The following is a 20,633-nucleotide window of genomic DNA, read 5'->3' as shown; positions in this document are numbered from 1 at the left end:
TTCTTGAGGGTGACTTTGAATGTTTACAGCTACTACAGGCTTTGCAAGGAGCGTGAGTAGAGAAAAATGGATGTGGTTAGAACATCCCTTCATCCTGGTGTCCCCTGAGGACAGAAAGATTTACTGGGGTTAGTGGCGCCTGCACAATTAGAGTGACATTCTGGAAGTGCTCCTCTGGAGGAAGAGCTTCCTACAATTGTAGCTTGTGCCCCTCTGCATTTCAGTGACTCTGACTTCAAAGCAAGATGGTCAGAAATATTCCTATAAATATTTGACACAGAGGGAGGATACAGATTTCTGTTGTTGAATCAGCTCTTAAACAGCAGCTGCATTATTCATATGTGGATCGTGGTTTGGTGTTCCAGCTCAAGGGAATGAATAGCCAGAAAGGGAAAGGGGAATTAACAAACTTGTTTGGGTTCTTAGTTATGTGCTGCTTTAGCTGGTTCCTACCATGGGCTGTAATTTGAGGGTTTTGAGGGTTTTGTAAAATGACTTTTTTAAAATTTAAACTGAAAAAGTTTGAACTTGGGATGAACCAGAGTCTCATACCAGAAAACCTCACACTGAGGGGAAATGTATGCCTGGATCTGAACTCACCTTTTGGTAGAGCGTTGCTGTAAACAGGAACATGTGCCTTGGGGTGACTCTTCAGCCTTAACAGTTCACACCAAGCAATGACATGGGATCATATCTCTGAAAAAAACACAGATGGCATATCCAAAAATCTCAGTAAAGATAGTTCCAAGTGTGCTATTTGCTGGACAGCATCTGGTTGAAGCAATGGCCCTTGTGGCTGCGTATGGCTCTCAGCATGGCCCAGCAACACAGCAATTAGCAGATGCAGAGTGCTCCACGTGAAGTGTTTTTTTCACAACACGTGAAGTGTTTTTTTCACAACACCATTTCTTATGGCAGCTGCTGTTGCCCAGGCTTAGGAAAGAAATGACTTCAGCAGTAAATGGAGATAATGGAATGCTTTATGCCAAAAGGGAATGTAGAGTAGGAGCTACAATGGATGGAAAGTGGAGTCAGCAGCCCGAAATAACACGAGTGATTGGCAGGACAGGAAGCAGGCTGGGATCGCAGTCGGGCTCTGCTGGTGGGAATGTGTACTTTAACGATGGGAATGCGTACTTTAACTTACAACAGTGTTAACCGGCTTTTACGGCTATTTCAGCATAGTTTGCAATATAGACACTGTACGATTCTGTCCTTAAAAAGATGCGTGTGTCATGAGGTGCTAATGCTTGATGTCAGATTGTTGAATGAAGAAGAGGAAGGGTGATGTTAGTGAAGTTGTACAGATGCATTGAGATACTTGACCTTCTATGCCCGGAATAGTGGAAGCTGCTCAATAACGTGGAACCTCTTCTCACACTGAGGGAGGGTTTAGAGTTTCACAGTAGTTGCCGAGAGTTAAGTCCATCTAGTCAAGCATCAGAAGCTACTAAATTTTTCTTGCATGCTTTTGCTCAAGCTTAAAGTCCAAGCTAGTATTTCAGTCATCATTAATTGCACTGCTTAGAACAGGAGGGGAACATGTGAAAGCAGGGCACCGTCACTGGTAAGGTGTGTGGAGGTGGGGTCTCCCCACATGCTCCTATCAGGAAATCAACCCTGGATGACAGAAGAAGGCAGAAAAACAAGCATAGCCCCAAACAACCCAGCTCCTTAACAACCTTTCCCTAAAATCTGCTGACCAGAATAACCTTGGACCTGAAGCAAGGCATGTCATCAGGTCAACCAAGGATATTCTTGGTGTCCCAGGGAGGACATCAAGCTCCTACCTCCAGTGCTTTGGAGGGAGGTAGAACATCCCCAGCAATGGAAGCTGACTGACAAATCTAGGGGAGAAAAATCCTCTTACATTTACCGTTAACCAGCTGATGTTGCAAGGCATGAAATCTGATTATAATTATTGTCTTACGGTAGAGCTGCACCTTCTATAAGTGTGCACCATTATGGAAGTGCATCTCAATTTCTCTTGAAGAATTTCATAGGCCTTGGGGAGACCAGGACATTTTGTGTCACATCTTCCTCCCACTTGATGTGTGTACAAGCAAAGACTCGCAAACACTGAATCAGAGCATGCATCCTAGAAAGATACTGAATCTTGCCATAAAGGTGCCAGGACGTGGCAACACCGTTATTCTTGTTAGTCACCTCTGGTTTTTATTCATCTTGCTTCAAGGAAATGGTGTCTTAATTCAAGGTAAAAATTATTAGTTTCTAAATAATAGGTCATTGTTTTGCTACTTTGTATGAGCTTGATTCATTTTCATTACTGAATTTTTGTAGATATCTATCAAGAGTTATCACCCTCCCAAACCTTTCTATTGATAAGCTGAATTTTTTGTGCCTCATGTCAATAGGCCAGTTTCCCAAAATCTGTGAGTCTGTGTTTCAACTGGTGTTGTCTTAAAACCATTAGCTGGTTAACCACATTTAGAAATATTTAAACATTTCTTGGAGAAACAAGTTCAAGCTGTAATTAAAACAGAAATGAAAAAGCTGGGCTGGCAGTAGCTGGTTAAGCCTGTATTTACTTTTAAAATGAAATACACAAATCATTCTTAAATGTAAGAAAAGGTTAGGACGTTCTATTGTTTCAGTTATTGCATGCATATGTTATCTGTGTGTTATAGACATGCAAGTATAGATATATGAATAAATATGTATAAAAGAAAAATAGAAGACACATAAAACTCACTTGCTACAGTAACTGTTGTTGTGGAAGCCAATAATGGTCAGCTAGCCATGAAAAGCACGGGAGATAAGAACACACCTACTAGCAATACTATTCATTTTTAGAAGTGTGCACAATGAAGCAGCTATTTTGACACTTTCTTCTGAAATATGAAGTATTAGGCATTGTCAGAGCCAGCATACAGGACTAGATGGACATCCAGCTGCCTGCTGTTGTGATTCTTATCTTCCTCTATGGGGTGAATTAGAATTCTTTGGATCAATGAATGTACACAGTCTTTTTTTGTATCAGAATAACATTACACATCCTCTTGTCATTATAACACACCAGAAGATTATTTTCAATGATAATGACAAGACCACGTCAATCATAGGACTTTTGTAGTGGGAATTTGCTTCTTATTACATCTTGCATGTGCCAAATTTTCCCCTTTTTTCTCCGTGAATTACCACTCCGAAGTTGGTAGCAAAATGTTCAGAATTTAAAAAAGAGAAAAAGAAAATGTCTCACTTCTGCTGCCACCACTGCTCTGCGTTATACAGGCATTAACTTCTCCTGTGCATCTGTGATTATAAAAATGGCATAGGCAGAGGCTACATTTTGTTCTGCTTAAATATCTGTACAGATCACAGCTTTTTGCTGATAGACACTATTGTTGAAAAACATTAGTATGCGCTACCTGTATTTTTCCATGTTCAAAGGAAGCAATCACAGAGCACTTCATTTATTTTACTAAGAGCTCAGTAAATGCTGCACTGTTGCCATTCTGCAAAGAATGTATTTCCATGTAGAGGCATTATCATTAACAGATTCTTTTCAAATTCCAGGAAGAGTGTGATATTTTTATTTGGCATAATGAAGTGTGAGCACTTATAAAATTTGATTGGTTTTAGGCCTTTAATTTCCTCCACACTTTATTTTTTTACTTAATTAAGTTCACTGGAAATTTCTTCCATGTAGACAAGTTCTAGGCCTATTGTTAGATATTGGGCTTGGTGTGTAACTGATTGAAGACATTATTGGCATCCACAGGATCTGAAAAAATGTAGAAATGCATTGCAGAACATGCCAGCTGCAAAACAACTGCATCAGGAACTTACAAAGAGCAAAGATTTAGCTGAAATGTTGATGGAGCAACTAACTTGAGGTGGCTGAAGTCAGGCAGTCTGGATCCTCTTAGCATGTCTGGAGAGAAAAGACCATTTTCAGATATGTCTCAGACACTGCCGTGGATTTAGAGGTCAGTCTCACTCTGAAATTTTATAAAGTTCATTCACGTTTTCCAATATGAGGGACGGGAGTGTAAAACTTCTTGAAAATTAGTAGGATTTAGGTTCCTAAATTGGGAAGATGCTTTAGAAATGGGGTTGGTTGGTCACCTTGATTTAGCACGTTTTCTTTATCTTTGTTCTGGTCATTTTGTGCAGATTTCCTTGGGAATATTTGTCCTAATAAATAACCAATTTAAAATGAATTATAATTTATTAGTCTCTTCTAAATCTTCAGTTTTCATACTTTGCTAATCTGTAAAACTTCCCAAGAAAAATGGTGTCATAATTGTAACATTTTGCACCTTGACATTAAGTGTATATTTCACTCATGGCCACTTTAAAAATCAAAATAGAAACTTTGTAATAATCTCCCTTTACAGTTTGGGTTATGAGAAGCTGAGAATTCCCTTAGGCTTGATTGATAAAACGTGGCATTTATCCTATTCCTAGGATGATGTTCAGCAAACTTTATGACAGAGGGAAACAGCTGGTAAAGTGGGTTCATGGAAAGGTGAAGGTAATATAGACATAAAAAACAAGGGGATAATGATTTTAAAAGGGATAATAGTTGTAATAACACCATTAACCTTTTGCTTCAAATTATTGAATGTGTGGTCTCTTCGGCAGGCTAATCAAAGGTTTGCATTAACTGCAACGCAAGAGGAAGTGGCAATATACAACCTGAGGTGATTTTTTTTCCCTCTTCCAATTATTCACTATCAAACCCTTACTTATAAAAAAGGAGAGAAAAACCAGCCCTGTGGCTGTTGAAGACCCCTTCCAATTTTGAAATGAAGCTGACTTGCTTTCAGAAGAAACAAATTCCAGCTTCCTTCCTGCTTTGTAAGAGGTGGATTTTGCTAGGGAAAAAAAATAAATGAAAAAAATATAATTTGTTATAGATCAATAGAAATTAAATAGAAAGAGAAATTGAAGATGTAAACAGGTGGCGAAGCGTTACAGGGCAGGCTGTCAGTAGAGCTAGCCCTGAGCTGTTTGGTGGCACCGCATGGAGGGGGACCAGCAGCAGAGACCCACCTTGAAGGGCAGGGGTACATTCTCTTCAGATACAGTGTGGGCACGTCCCTGCAGAGGCCTGATGGCTCACTTGGGATGAGTGAAGCTCCACGTTGCTCTGTCTAGCTTACTTCTGGTATCTAAACAGCCTGGATCAGAGAAAAACTGCCTTTTTTCCTTTCATGTTACATGTCCACGGGGTTGACTAGCGGAGGCAGGCTATGACGGTTTAGTCACGTGCTAAAAGGCAAACACATTGATGGTGGAAAATTGCCATAGATGATGGAGAAGCTCACGGTGACTGGATGGAGTTGTTCAGGAATTTGTCCAGTTGGGCAAATCTGCTCTGTCGTATGATTTTGCAAGTGGTGATCTTTATTGTTCGCTTAAGCATCTATCCAAGGTGCACATCAGAGCACCTTTGGTTGGAAATCTCCCTGCTGTATGCAGTGAGCGGAGAGAGAACCACCTGAGTTAGACACCCAAAGCAAGGTTGTCTGACTGGCTTGCAATGTGTCATGTCAATCTAGCATGAAAGGAATAAGTGTAAAAGGAAGAGTTTGCACCGTTCCTCGCTGACAAAACCCAATACCGTTAACAGCCCCGTTTTGTGGAATCAGAAGACAGTGAAAGACTTCAGGAGCAGCGTGCCTTGAATTTGAATTAGCCAGATTGAATTTAAAATCAACAAGCTGAAAGGGCCTGAGATAAGAAGTCAGAACATTCAGAGGAAATGAGAACTGTTCTGGGAACTAAAGGTGAGAGAAACACTAAGTCACATTAAAAATATTCAGCAAGAAAAGAGACACCTTTTCTTTTTCTGGACACCTTTTCTTAGAAGTCGTCTATAATCAGTAACCTTTCCCAGGCACTTTCCCAGGCTGTTTTTAGTAGCTGAATCCTTTGTTTCAAAACCACCCATTGATTCAGTGCCCTAAGTGAGAAGTAATTAAGGTGGACAGAAATCTTGCCTGCTGTATGGATGTATGAGGTGTAGAAGAGAGTGGCAGAAAGGGGAGTGAATGAATTTTTCCTAAAGATAGCTCTCACAACATGTGTGAGTCTGCTGTAGTGTATTGTTAAATACATGTGTGTGTAGATGTGCAGCTCTATTCATCTTTCTGTCTATTGATCTATTTATTTCCATATACACACATGCTGATGTACATATGTGTGTGTTCCTGAAAGATAATGAACTGTTTAGGCAGCACTTTGTCAGAATATCATTTAAAGAGTTACATCCTTTTAATGCACAGTAGTTTAAGCAAACTCCAAGGTTCTTACTTGGCAATAAACCCATTAAATCATCTTAAATACCATGTCATAATGACAATTTAATGCCACCAGATGTGACACTAGGGATTTTTTTTTTTTAAAATGCTTTCCTGGAGATACAGCTTCCTGAATTTTAAACTCTCTAGCCTGTTTGCACAGCTGTTAGATCACAGAGCTCTGCCATCTTTTTGCTTTGCATCAGTTATTCACTAAATCATGTGTGGCATGACTACAAACTCAATGCATCTAAAACGTTTAGGCTCATATCCACTTCACCCTCGTAAAGGCTGAATAGTTGGGCCGTATGGGAGAGGGTGTATGAACGTTAAAATCTGAGAGCAGTATCCATTCCAGCTGTGGAGCTCCCTCATGGGGAGATTTTAAAGATGCAGTCAGAAGACTACCCTTCGCACACCCCTTTTCACTGACTACTTAGCATCCTGGATCTGTGAAAAATACAGATGCCTGGCCACTTTCCTGGCTTTTCTCACCTTGTTAGCCAAAAAACCAACAGATCAGTAGTATGGCACCACTTCTACACAAGAGAGACTTGGGAGAGGGACGCGTTGGCAGGATACCACAAGAGTTGAAAAAAAACCCTGCACAAAGAAGTGTTATTTCACACAGTGATATTTAAATAGTGGAGCAATCCATGTGAGGCTGCGGAAAAACTCAGAGGCCAACAACAGATATGTTAAATGAGGAGCAAAATGAGCAGAGGAAAGATGTTTTTCTGGCCCTGAAACATGGTGGTCCAGAAGCAGTCCCTAATCCATGAGGTCCCTAATTTCTGATTGACAGAAAGCAGGAGACCATCTAATGAGCAGGCTGTCAATTTACCAGACCAGCAGCCCTGGTCCCAAAGCTGGGACACTGGCCCTTTGCTCTGATCCAGTATGGTGAGACTACAGTTGTCACACTTTTTGTCATGTTGTGAGTTTGTATGGGTGAGTGCTGCATGATCTGAGGTGATAAACATGGCAGCTCTCCCTCTGAGACCTTGTGTTAGACATGCATTTTCCCCTAAAAAGGTGATGGGTATGTGGGAGACACATATCAGCATGGATTTGAAGTGAGGTTGTAAATTTTGCACAGTTAGAACGTGCTGATAAGTGTGATCACGTCTGAGCATTGATGGTGGGATTTGGAGCGGCTCTTGTGTGGGTCAAAATCATGGTCTGTGACCCCAGGGGATTAGAAATTAGAAATACTCTTCAAAAAGCTGATTCAAAGCCAGTGGAAAGATTACCATTGCTTTGCATGGAGTCTTGGTTTGCTTTGTATTTCAGCTCTGGGGCTGACACATGAGTGTTTGAGCAGCTCTGTACTGAAGAGGGCATGAAATGCTGTCTAGATGACCCTCCAGTGAAGTGTAATATTTGATAGCATCAGTAAATACAAAACAGAAACAAAATGACAACAGCATTTGAGCATCTTGTGATAGCAAATGAGGTGGAAAAGTTAAATGGATATAGAAGAGGATCCCCAGCGGTTGGATTGCAGCATGATGCTGGTAGGAGCCCAGTTGTTACCATACTGATATCAACATGTGGAGCTCTAAATCTTTTTGGATCGTGGCTGAACAGAGAGATTTGCTCCTAGCTGCCTTTTCTCTTATTCATATTGTATAGGCTGTCCTCCTCTCCTACCAAGCAAACAAATAAAAACTCTGCCAACTATAGCAGCAGTTTACATGGAAAAGCAATGAAGCAATTTCAGGAAAGTATTAGATGTAATTTTGGCTTTTTTTTGCTGTCACTTAGCAGCTAGAAAGAGGAGATGTACTGATGTGCAGAGCCGGGTGTGTATTATGCAAACTCATATCACAATCTCATTGACTGTTTGTGGACCCCCATATCTCTCTGTTTCCATCTGTTGTTTTAAGACTAAGTTGTTTGGAGGGTGTCCAAATTCCTTTCCCTTCCCCAACTTTGGTGAAGTACCTGCCTGCCTTAGGCTCCCTACACAGACAACAGAGAGCGCGGCTTCTCCAAAGAACATGATGTGCCACGGGATGCCCCTTCCTCTCCTTCTCCCTCTTCCCTCCTTCCATTCTCTTCCCCTGACTGCACAGGGAGTTCATAGGGTGCCTAAATACATCACCCCAGTCAAGGACCAGAGTCAGATGGGGTGAACTTCGGGTATGCTGTCTTCAACAGGTCATGGTCCAGAGTTAAGATACCACAGACTGTAAGGAGTATGAATGTGGGATCCACCGGTTGCCCATGGCCCCTGAGCGGGCAGCAGCAGAAGCTGCCACGTCTGAGTCTAGGCAGTAGCTCATGGCTGATGGCAGTATTTCAAGAGATAACAAGGGAACATTGAGCTTATCCAAGAAAACAGAAATGACACAGAAGATAAATAAGCAAATCATATAAAACATAAACGCAGTCCTATTAAAATTAAGTATGTTTTAATTTCTGAAAAGAATGACATTTTGGTGTTAGATTTACTGAACAGGAAAAGATTACATGCATCATTAAAAGAAAATGTTTTCAAGGGCCCTTTTAAAAAATTGTACCCATGTTTGCAATTGCCATGTGCAAAATATAAAAATCAGGGAAGGGAAAAAAAACCAGCAAGCAGTGGAAATAGCCCGTTTTGTGAATTATAGGAAAAAATATACCATCTGTGATTTAGTGCAGTTCCCAAGATCCCATCTGTGATCGAAGCACAGTCCTCGTTGAAGGCTGAATCTCAGAGCCGTTCCATATGATAAAATATTTCTCTTGGAAGATGCTTGGGCTAATGGGTTTGTTTTTCTGGAATATGGCTTTTCTAGGTGAAACATAAAACCCCAGAGGCCTAATTTTGTCTCCAGTGGCCGACTACAGCTGATGTCAGAAGAAGGAGTGAAAGGAGGTCAAAGATCTAACCACCTTTTCCGTCAGAATTTCTATACTCCTTTTTATCAGGTCAGATTGTTGGGTCTAAGAAGTCTAGGTGGTGATTTCATGATCTCTAGTGTTAGACGTGGTCACTGGACTCCTTGCATGAGAAGGGCTCTCTGTGCAGCTGCAGCTGCACAACAGAAGCTCTAACTATTTCCTTTTGTTACTACTATTCATTTTTTAGCAAAGTAGAGTGAGAGAGAGCCCTCAAACTGGCAGCAGGCCTCTAATGTGGATGCTCTTCTGCTGTCTTCTGATGCCTTTATATGTGTTGTCACTGTGATCTCTTCTTCTTAGTCCAAAGGTGACCTTAGCTGTATTCAGGTATTTATACAAATGCAACATATTTCATTCCAATCCTCTATTAATTACACACACATGTACAGACTGGTGTGATTTCAGTTACCACTGAAATGTATATTTGAATAATAAATGCATTCACCTGTCTAATATATGTTTATATTTTCTATATAATTACATGCAGATTATACAATTATAGAAAATAGTTACATATTTTACACAATTATGCTATTACTGAAATAATTCCCGCAGTAGAACTGCATGTGTGTGTACGCACGTTTGGTAAAATACAGCCGTGGGTGGTTGTTTCAGAGTCGTCCAGAGCTCGTGCAGCTCCATCTCGAGTGAGGTGTGCTGCTTGAGCAGACGGTGATGCACCTCAGAAGCGTGTGTGTTTATCGTTGTTATCACCTGTGGGTGAATCTAGCTCTTTTACAAAATGGTTTCAGCTTTATTATAAAACACCTGCGATAAGGATGTTCATCCAACCTGATTTTGCGCTTGGCTGGCCCAGCTCGCTGTGCCCCTCTGCTCTGATGCTTGGTGCAAGGTACGTACAGGTTGGAGGTACAGCTGCCCACACAGACACCCCAAAGCCACTGTCCCACTTATGCTGGGCTGTGGGGGTCAGGCCACCAAGCCCCAGTCTGCGCTTGCCTCTGCTGGTTTTGGGTCAGACGTTTCTCTGTGCCTATGTGTCCTCAGAGCACTTTGGGCATCCTGCCAGGCTCGCGCTACCCGCCACCGCGTGAGCGTGCGAGGGATGGGGCAAATTCATGTCACGGCATGCGATGTCGTGTTGGAGAGTACAACTGCAGCTGGCTCTCGTACAGCCCTCTGGTCTGGGTGCTCTCATGCTTGGGGGGGTTCCTAGTCACCAGCTTAATACAGATGAATAAACAAACGAGTAGCAGCCATTGATAGCATCAGCATCTGTGTTTGTACTGATGGCGAGTGAAACGATTCACCCAAGCTAACACAACAAAGCAGCGTCAGAGCTGGGAGCGGGACGCTTGCCTCCCACCTGCCGTTCCTGGGATCAGCCGGCTGCCTGCACAGCACTGCGAGGGAGGAAAAAAAGGCCTGTTCAATGGGATAAATATACCCCGGCTTTGCCTCTTCCATGCTGTACAGGTCTTGCAGCCAAAGGGTTAAAAAGAAATGAGTGCATTCGGCATGCTCTGCGGAGTGCCCGAAGTCTGAACATGAATGACCAAATTGCTTTTTACTTTTTAAATTAAGGCCTCTGTCTGTACACATGCAGCTTACACTGCTGTTCCATTAAATAAAAGAATTTGTTCCCACTCTTATTTTTAATAGGGTAAGACCCTGCCGTTCCATCTCACAACTTTACTGACACGATATCTTATTAAAAGCAGTCCTCCCCCTCTCCTCCTTGAAATCTGAGCTTCTGATAGCTTCATCCACATTGTGTTTATTTTATATACACAGCTCTGCAGCTGCTGCTTCCTTCTTCTCCGATAAATGACAGCATAACTGTTGCATCCACTAAAAAAGTAAATAAAATTAAATGGGGAAGAACAATACATCTCTGGCAGAAAATAATAACTCTTTTAAGGCATGTATCTAAATTGTACAGCCTGATCTTAATTGTAAGGATAATTCTTTGTTATTTCAAGCAACTTGGAACGCGACAGCAAATGCATACTCTTGGCAGTACATCCAGAGAGGTTTCTGTGGAAACAATGGGGAGAATTCTCCTGAACTGAAAGGAGATTGAAGCGTCTTTATTAGGTTAATAGGGCTAGAGTCTGTGCTTGAGAAAGAATGGAAGAATATGTTACGATCTGTTGGAGGTTTTTTTTGAAGCCCAGAGAGTGCTGGATGAGGCCCTGTGTGGGTGTTGTGTGGGTGAGGGTTTGGTGGCAGCGTTGGCGTCGAGAAGCCCCTTGGCCAGGCAACCTTCAGCCTCTGCATCTCGCTCCCCAGGGGGGACCAAGAGCAGGAGGTTTCCCTCATCCTCCCCAGCCAGCAAACCAGGCTGGTCCCAGGCTGGTCCCAGGCTGGACTGTGGCCCCATCCAGGCTCCAGGCCAGCGCCTTTCTGTTATAATTTCTGTTTTATTGTCTCTGCCATCGCTGATGAAGCCACGGCCAACAGTGGAGGCCAGCAGCAGCGTGCTGGTAGTTACTGATGCTGTGTAGCCACGGCTGTGGGGGTACAGTTTCAAGATGTCTATTGAGTCCTTAGACAAAGGTCCTCTTGAATTTGCCTGAGGACATGGGAAATTATCTTAAAGCAGAACAAAGCGAGAGAGAGTGATGTGAACTCAAACTACCCAATTAGGGAAGGACAATATTTGTGGTAGCATCAGAAACTGGAATCGTGTTTGAGAATCATCCAGCTCTTTCTGGAATAAGGGCAACCTGTGCAGCTGTGCAGTCAGCTCTTCTAACAGCTTGGCTAGTTCAGAAACTGCATAGCTGAGACTCTGGGGGAAAGCAAGTTGCTTTCCTGACTGGTGGCTGGGGAAGAAAGAGGACCTGGTAGAGTGATCTGCTGGATGAAGGGAGAAGAAATACTTCCAAGCAGTGAAACACTGCCCTTGGTGAGGAGATAGGAAAGGGTGAGAGGACAAAACTGTAATCCAGGTGATGACTTCAAAAATGTAGAAATCTTTCATTTAAAAAGAGGGATAAAGCTATGTAAGGTGGGAAGTGCATTGTCTGTTTTGAAAGTAGCTAAGAAAGACCTTGGGAAAGATCAGGCTGGGCGGGAGCACTGCTGCTCTAAGGGAGTAGCAACAGTTGACAGTCAGCCAAGGTGGAAGCCTTATCAAAAGGATGAATTAATAATGGCTATAAAAGGAATGAAAAAGGTTTTCAGAACAGGTGAAGTAGCACTAGTGGGAGATTAACCCCAGATGTTATCTGGGAGATGTCTGGAGGAAGAGGTGAAGAAGGGCATCGGCTCAGGACAGCCCGTGGCGTGGCTGTCTGTACGCCGCACAGCAGGACACAGCCGCTCTGCTCTTCTGGGTGTAGAGCCAGCGCTCGCCAGCTCTGCCCTTACCGCCCTGTGAGCGACCCTCTGCCACCAGCGTGGCACCACAGCCCGCGCAGCGGCCCAGGGAGGATGCCGTGGGGCCGAGCTCTCAGCAGAAGGCCCCACGTGCCGGGAGGGTGGGCACTTGCAGCTCCCTGTGTGTCTTAAGGACAGCCTTAAGCCTTCTGCCCATCATGTTTACCATGTAATCAGTGGCCGTTTACCCTTGCGCCTGAATAGATAGCAGCAGGTTGTTTACCGTGGCCTCAGCCTGCTTTCCTGCCCTGCTCGGAGGGCACTCAATGGGCTGGGTGCTGCCTGGAGGCCAGACTTGGGAGAGGGTGGGGTGAAACCTCAGCTTCCAGAAGAGGAGGAGGACTAGGAGGCTCCAGACCAGGTTCACGTACCTGCTCTGCAAGGCAGGCTGAGGCTGGCTGTGGGTGACTATTCCAGCGTAGCCTCAGGGATAAATAAAAGGAGCCATGTTCACATGAGTGCTGGCCCTTGTACTAGCTCCAGGTGTCAGCAGGGAGAAGGGCAGCTCCCTGTCCTCAGCCAACCCAGAGGAGAGGCTGAGGCACCTGCATGTCTCCCTGACACCGTTTCAAGGAGGAATCCATTCTGCCGGGATGGACTATTTTCTTTCTGCTCCATCACACCATGGCTGTGAGTAACAGAGCATCGCTCAGCTCCCCTTGGGCCAGCGAATTCCAGGCACGAACCGAGGACAACATCTGACCCTTTGAAATCATCCAAGATGTACCAGACACAGGCTGGTATGAGAGGCAGGAGGAATCTATAAACCTGAAGCAGCACCCTTGTTTTCTGATGGTGCTGTTTGGTAAATGGCAACAAGGTCATTGCTGAGTCCATTTTTGTCTTTTAATCGGGAGGAAGATTTACAGCTTTTGGAGTGTCTGGCCTTGCTATTATCATACAGATGCTCCTTGCATATGCTCCCAACTTGAGGCAAAACACAAAGTAGCTTGATATTAATGTAAGCTAGAACTCATCATGAAATAATCACGTCACCAGAGATATATCCTTTGGTGAAGGCGAGAATTTGTCTGGGAAGCCATCAGGTTTTTCTCTGTGGTCTAAACACTGAATTAGAACCAACGAGGTGGCGAGGACATGGTGAGCGAAAAGCCTTGCCCTGTGAATGAGGGCAATAAATGAGGTTTTTCATTTAGTTGCATAAGCTCTTAACCTTTCTTGCTGCAAAGTGCCATCTAGTGTTCACAGCCATGCCTGCCGGCCCCTCGGCCAGCTAGAAATTGCAGTGTCGGGCTGCAAGCGGCTTAACAAGACTAAAGGGAAGGCAGACAAGCAGACAAACTTTAATTTTTAATAACCAGATGTTATTGGTCTTTAATACATGATTGTAGTAATTTAGGCAAACGAAGCTGCTTTATTATGTGATGGAATAGGAGATGTTTCGACGGTGTTCAAAAATTAACCTGGATCTCAGAAAGCAAAGTGGTGACTGTACTGAAGGAGTGTGTTGTCAGGAAAGCAATTGTAAAATTTAATGCACAAGATACAGGCTCAATGATGTGACAAATTTGTATGAGCAACGAACATCATGGTATTATTAATGTTTGTGTTGCAGTGGGGCTCCTGCGTGTTCATGAGGGAAGTAGAATTGGGGATGGCACACGTGGAGTGGTGCAAGATGTCCCTTCCTCGCAAGTTTGTGAGCCAGCTGCAGTGAGTAGGTGAATCCAGGAAGAGGAGAGCACCTTAATGACCATCATCCACTGTGTAGGTGCATGCAAGTTAATTGTGCATGCAAATTAGTCCTGCAATAGCCTAAAATCAGACCCAGCAAAGACACAGATTAGCATCTAAAGTGCAAGAATCACGGAGGGATGATCCACAAGAACACTTAGAAATTGGAGGTGGAGGGGAGCTAAAAATGTGCATGAAAATAGCTCTGCATCCAGATTTGTATCTGAGGCATTTTTCGCACTGGGCTGGGGCTGTCCTGATAGGCTTGGAAATCTCCCTGCCACATCTGATCACCCCTGAAACCACCGCGAGCACAGACCTCAAACACAAAGATTGTTATTATTATTTGTTGTTATCTAGAAAGCGCTGACAACACTTAGAAGTGCCAGAGGATTCATGCCTTGGGTTTTGCTCTTGCAATGGCCAGGAGCAGAGTCTAATTAGCCCAAGCAATGTCCATGATAGAGAACAGCCCTACTGACAGGGAGCAAATTAGGTCTCTGACCTAGCAAAGCATTTAACCATGTGCCACATTTTTTAGTACGTGTATCTCTGGATTAAGACCTGGATGATGTAACCTTTTGCTGCCTTTAATTTTTTTGATTGCAGTATGAAGCACAGCTCAGCTTGCTGGCTCAGAAATCCCTGTGTACAGTATTAATCTGCTTTCTAAACTGACTCATTCTGTCTGGACAAAACATGAGGGTTTCCTCTTAAACTGAAGGCTCTTTCCCATCTACCTTCCTAGACTTTCTGTAGGAAACTCCATCCCTGTGTTCAGCCATCCACAGCAACTGGCTCCACACTGGTGCTGGGTAGCAGCATCTGAGGAGAAATTTAGAGTGACTTTAGCACATCTGTGGCATGACCCCTTGCCTGACGTCACTCACACACACAATCTTAAGGCTTTCTCAGCATGAATGGCAACAGCTTCTCCTTTCTCTTTACTCCGTTGCAATCTGTTGAATCTCTCTCGCATTCCTTGTGTCACCTCAGTGATAAATGACAAAGCAAATACAACAGCACCAGAGAACCTGGAAAGCTGCACAAACTATAGGCAATGTGGAGAAATACCTAGTTTTATCTTGGATTTTGGGAAGCAGAAATTGACTGTGAGCTTGAGGGAGTCACCTCGCTGTCAGAACTGACATGACCTTTATGGATTTCTCAGAAAACTCCTTGGCAATGAGGACTTTATGAGGAGCTCCATGTCCCTCAAAGGCAATTTTGAGTTTAAGGTTTTACCCTGGATCTTCGCATGCTGGGGCAGAGGCTTATCCTCTGCAGGACAGGCTAGAAGCACGTCGGCTTTGCTTCCCAAGCTACATTATAAACGTGGTGGTTTCAGGGTGGGGAGAACAGGAGGTTTAAGGAGGAGACTCCAGCTGAAAATTGGTGGGTGTTACACTTGATGGTCTGCTCACATCCCTGTTCAGGAAGCCTCTGGGAGACTGTGTGACAAAATACTCTCCCATGGTACCTGGTCTCTCCCTGTACTTGTTAAACATCTGAAATCACTGGGCTGGATGGACCTTTGCTCTGCCTCCGCGTCACTGCTCTTATCTCCCATGTTCTTCATTCATTCCCACCTCTTCTGATACACTGCGTTGTTCCCACTGCTGTGACAGAGCTTGGGCAACCCCACTTCTCTGTCCCTGCCCCACTGTGAAGTTGCACCTATAGATGTATATGTTCCTGGTCCTGAAGTTGTACCTATCGTTGTACTGCATGATGCGAGATGAGGTAGCTGCCTTTGGAGCCTCACAATACGAGTCCATCTATTCCACTGAGTTGGGAGGGTTACTTTTATAGTGTATGCTCAGTTACAGACTGCTTGGGTCATCTTAAATTCGATGCAAAATTAAAACAGCAAGGCAATTTACCAGTTCGTGCTATAAGTGATTGTTGCGACTGTTTCTCATTTGCACCGGCCAGAAGGGCCTGGTGATCCATTGCCAAGTGAGCTCCTGAACCTAGATGTTCACAGGCTTCTCAATTAGCAGTACAAGAGAAATACAGCTAAGAGTGCTTCTGAGTTATGGAGAGGCAACCTCGGAGGTTTGCACATCAGGGTTACACCTTCCCTTGCAAGTGAAACCGCCAGTTCTTTAATAAAGCCCAAGTGTGATGCAGCATATGCCCAAAGAGTACAGAGTGTGCTGAGAAACTTGAACTGGGTTTTGTTTATTGTCATGTACTCAGAGCAGCAACATTTGTGCAGATCTGAAGATGGGGGAAAAAATTCCCACCCTCTCTTAATTAGTTACAGCACAGTGTGTTTCTTTAGTGCCACCTCTTGGCCAGCAGACTATAAGGTTTGATATGAAGACTGGAACATCTCCCGTGATGTAAACGTGTTAAACCTGCTCTGCTCCATGCTGGTGCTTCATGGAAGAAAGGAAGAAAATATTGTAAATTAGCATAGAATAATAACTTGCAATATTTGTGTTTCCTCCTTTGTTTTTTAACTGACTTATGCTATGATGGGCATGGTATGGGTTTTGATGTGGAATCCTACCAGCTGGTGTGTGCTTAGGCTTTGAATACAGTCATACCAAAAAAATGTAACATTATCAAATATAAAAATACCACAGTATTTTTCCCAACACAAAAATAAATTATTAAAACAAAAGATTATCCCACATTTCCTTGGTTTAACTCTTCTCAATTGCATTTCCAACATATCTTTTTTTGATTTATAGACTGTATAGTCAGAAGAGCCCCTTCATGACACAGAGGGATTTTTCTCAGGAAGTCTTCCATCAACTTCAGAACTCTGAGTTGAGCAAAATGCCAGTTTTTCGGACCATGGTCCACAAATTCCAGAGTTCAGGACTTATTTCTGCAGAGTCAGGAAAAAGTAACTAATACAAACAGGACAAGCTTAAGGTTTGCTTACCCAGGAACTGAAACATCCATAGAAGCATTTCCAGAAATCTGTGAACTGAGAAAAGTTGCACACGGCTGTGGTAGAGAATGCCCTTTATGTAGGTGCTTACCCTCGAGGTGAGGTTTTCTAGTGACAGATCATCCATTACATCCTCAGATAATGTGTGAAACTAGTTAATTGCCTCCCCGTGACATAAAGCATGCGAATCTGGTTTGTAGCCTGAGTTCTTGTAGCTTCTATTTCTAGCCAGTGGTTTTAGTTACGTCTTGATGGTGAGCTCTTCTAACCAGGACTATCTGATTTTCCTTTCGGAAAGCATGGATGCTATCTTAATTACCAACTACTGATTAATAAGATGAACTGAATATGTTAGAAAAATACCTTTAATATGAATTACATATGGCCCAGCTTTACTGCCTCAGTCACTGATTGGAATGGTTTATCCAAGTGCTTATCTTTAAGCCTCAAAATAATCCCACTGAACTCGGCAGTAGACAGCAGCCCTCGTATTAAAAATAAAATCTCCAACCCTAGCATTTTACAATTTTAAGACCCAGCAACCTAAGTGTTTGCCAACTGCAATCGTTCTTTTCATTTTAGCTTCTCTTGGGCATATTATGTGACTCTAGTTTTACTCATTAAAGTCTCAGATTGTGCTTGTTTTGTTAACAACCGTTAGGGCAGGGGTTCTTACTCTTAATTGGCACCATCTGGAAATGAGAAGGAAATTGCTCAGGATGAACGCAAAGACGAGGAAAGGCCTTGCACTTTTCCACGGTTGCAAAACTTGTCCCATTTGGAATAGCCACATCTGACCTGGGAATCGTCTCGCCCTTTATTTCTGCTTGGGGCTGGAGGGAGAGGGATGTTTTCTTTCAGGAAAAAGACAATCTACACATTGCCAGCAGAATCAGAAAATAATCGTTTAACAGCAGAAAGTTGCACGATTTGGGCTGCTAGCGAACTAGGCCTTTTTATGCAAATTGAATATCTTTGTTCCCAGGTTTTTTTCCAATCTTGCACCACTTGTTCAGCATTTCCTCATTTTTTGGCACTGGTTTCCATAGCTGCGTGCAATCACACTCTCACACAGATGCCATTCTGTGTTCAAAGCACTGAATGCTACAGGGCATATTAGTGTTTTTATGCTTTAGATCTATCTTTATGTAACTTCAGAGCTCATTAATATATACCATTTTGTGTGATTAAAAAACAACAACCTGGCACATGAGAAGCTTTGAACAGGAGAATGGATTGCAAGGGAAATGGCTTTCTTCTCATTATGCATATTTTAAGATAGACATGAGATGGGCCCAGCAAGTCAATGGACAAGGTGCACCTTCTGCAAGGTAATCATTCCCTGAGTGCAGCTGAGCAGACTGTGTGTCAAAAAAAAAAAAAAAAAAAAAAGGCAACAGAAAGAATAAAATGCTGTTTGAAATGTAAAGTTTTTCACATTATGATTTTGCAATAGTGGACACAAATAAGTGAAAAATCCTATGATGGTCCTTTAAAGGCTGTTTAAATTCTCAGGGAAAGCTATTCTCTTTTGCTGTGTGACAAGCTAGAGACAGGACTGAGGTGTGGAGGTACCAGAGTGATGGATGGGCTCACTGAACAGAGCACAGACCAGAAAGGTGTAAATACTCTGGCTGTTGGTGGAGCCTGAAATGTTGATTCTACCACTTTGTTGTGCCAAAAAAGGATTACAATTTTGTGCGCCAGAGCATAGTTCTTCTCTAGCAGTGGTTGCTGGCTTTGAAGGATCGAGGTGATAAATATCACCTGCACCAAACAGGGTGATGTGGGAATTTTTCTGGCTATCAGTTCTGACTTTTCAAGCTGCTTTTTGTCTAATGACACCAGCCTGTCCCCTGCTTGCCAAAGCACAGGCTGTTTTAGCAACACAGGACAGAAGCAGTTGCCCTCTCAGGTTGCGTGCCTGTCCCTGACGTGGCTGTCTCTCCTGCCCGGGGGTCCTGATAACCTCCCAAGAAGATCACACAGCACAGGCTCACATCTCACTCATGCTGTGATGGCTGCAACGATGAGGAGCAGCAGGAGGAATCAGGAACCAAAACCAACTCAGGATATGGCGTCCAAAAGCTCAAAGATCTGAAGGTAGGGAAACTGCTTGGTGCATTTGACAGCAATCAGAATACAAACATGGGCCCAAGGGGCAGGAGGACATTTTGGTGCGAGAAGGAAGGGGGCCAGTGCAGAGTGAAACAAAAATGACTGTTACTGAGGTACCTGTAATGCTGTAGGTGCATGTGCTTGGGCATCACTGAGCAAAGCAGAGACGCTCCCCCCTAGCCCTTTGAGGAGTCCATATTTCTAAGGAAGAGCTTTCCAGAAAAAAAAGATACTTTACGTTAGGATGGTTGGGAATCTGATGTTGCTGCAGCTTGGGCAATAGCAATAACGGAAAATCTGGTGTATAATCCACCCGACGCTTGCTAAAACCTTCCAGAAATGGTCAGGCGAACACATTTTCCCTGTCTTAATCTCCAAGTTTGTGTTAAGAGGTATGTGACTCGAGTAGCAATGCAGCCCCTGGCTGCCTGGAGGGGTGATGGGGAGATCCACACAACCCACAGTGACTCCACACATTTCCTCAGTGCTGAGCAGATTTCTCCCCTTTTTCCTTCTTCACATTCAAAGGCACATACTGATTATATGCAACTATGACAGCCAATTGTGGCTAAAGTATGAAATGAAAATCCCTGCCTGATGGCACGGAGATCTTAGACAGATACTCCGCAATTACTGCCTTGCTACAATTTCTGCCGGGTGTTACTTACTCCAACACAATACTGAGCACAGGCAATTTACTGAAGAGGTCATAAAAAAAAAATCTCATTAAACCCGCACTGGTTAAGACCAGGTAGTTTCCCAGCCCCTGTTTCTGCTTGGTGTGAAGCCCTGGAGGCTGGTTGGGTGGCTGCCCAAGGGAAAAATCCCTCTCTGGTGTGAAGACCAGCAGTGGAGGTGGGGAGGCCGAGCTGTGTGCTCTGCAGGAGGATGCAGAGGCTGCCAGGCTGCCGTCTGCTTCACTCCCTGCCCTGCTGAACCAGAGGGACGTAACCAGCTGCTGAGAGTGCAGATGAGATGCAGGGAGGCTTGGAGCTGAGCAAGTCTATCGAGTAGCCAACGGCCTGAATTTAATAGCCATTTCTTTCCTGGGAACAGCAAAACCCCTGGGGACTTGGCACTCTCTCCCACAGGATAATCTGTTGAATACTCTGCAAGATGCTGGACCAAATTCTCTCCGCAGCAGCATCAGGTGCTTGCAACTGCTGCTTGGAGCAGGCAGGGCCAGTTGGCAGCAGTGCCGGCGTCGTGCAAATGTGCTGATGTAGCACTGACACGGGAGCTCCTGCCAGGGCCCTGCCTGCAGAAGGCGAGGCAGGCATGAGAGCTATCTTTGTGCAGCATAATTTACTGACAGCCCCAGCTGTCCTGTCTCCTGTTTGGAGGTGGTAGAGACCCCCCGCAGAGGTGCCACAACTGCGCCAGTCAGGGTGAATCAGACTCTCCAA

This window comes from Athene noctua, chromosome 13 (genome assembly GCF_965140245.1).
Source record: "Athene noctua chromosome 13, bAthNoc1.hap1.1, whole genome shotgun sequence".
Classification (NCBI taxonomy): Eukaryota; Metazoa; Chordata; class Aves; order Strigiformes; family Strigidae; genus Athene; species Athene noctua.
The sequence above is the reverse complement of the archived record's forward strand: the minus strand, read 5'-3'. Positions refer to the sequence as shown.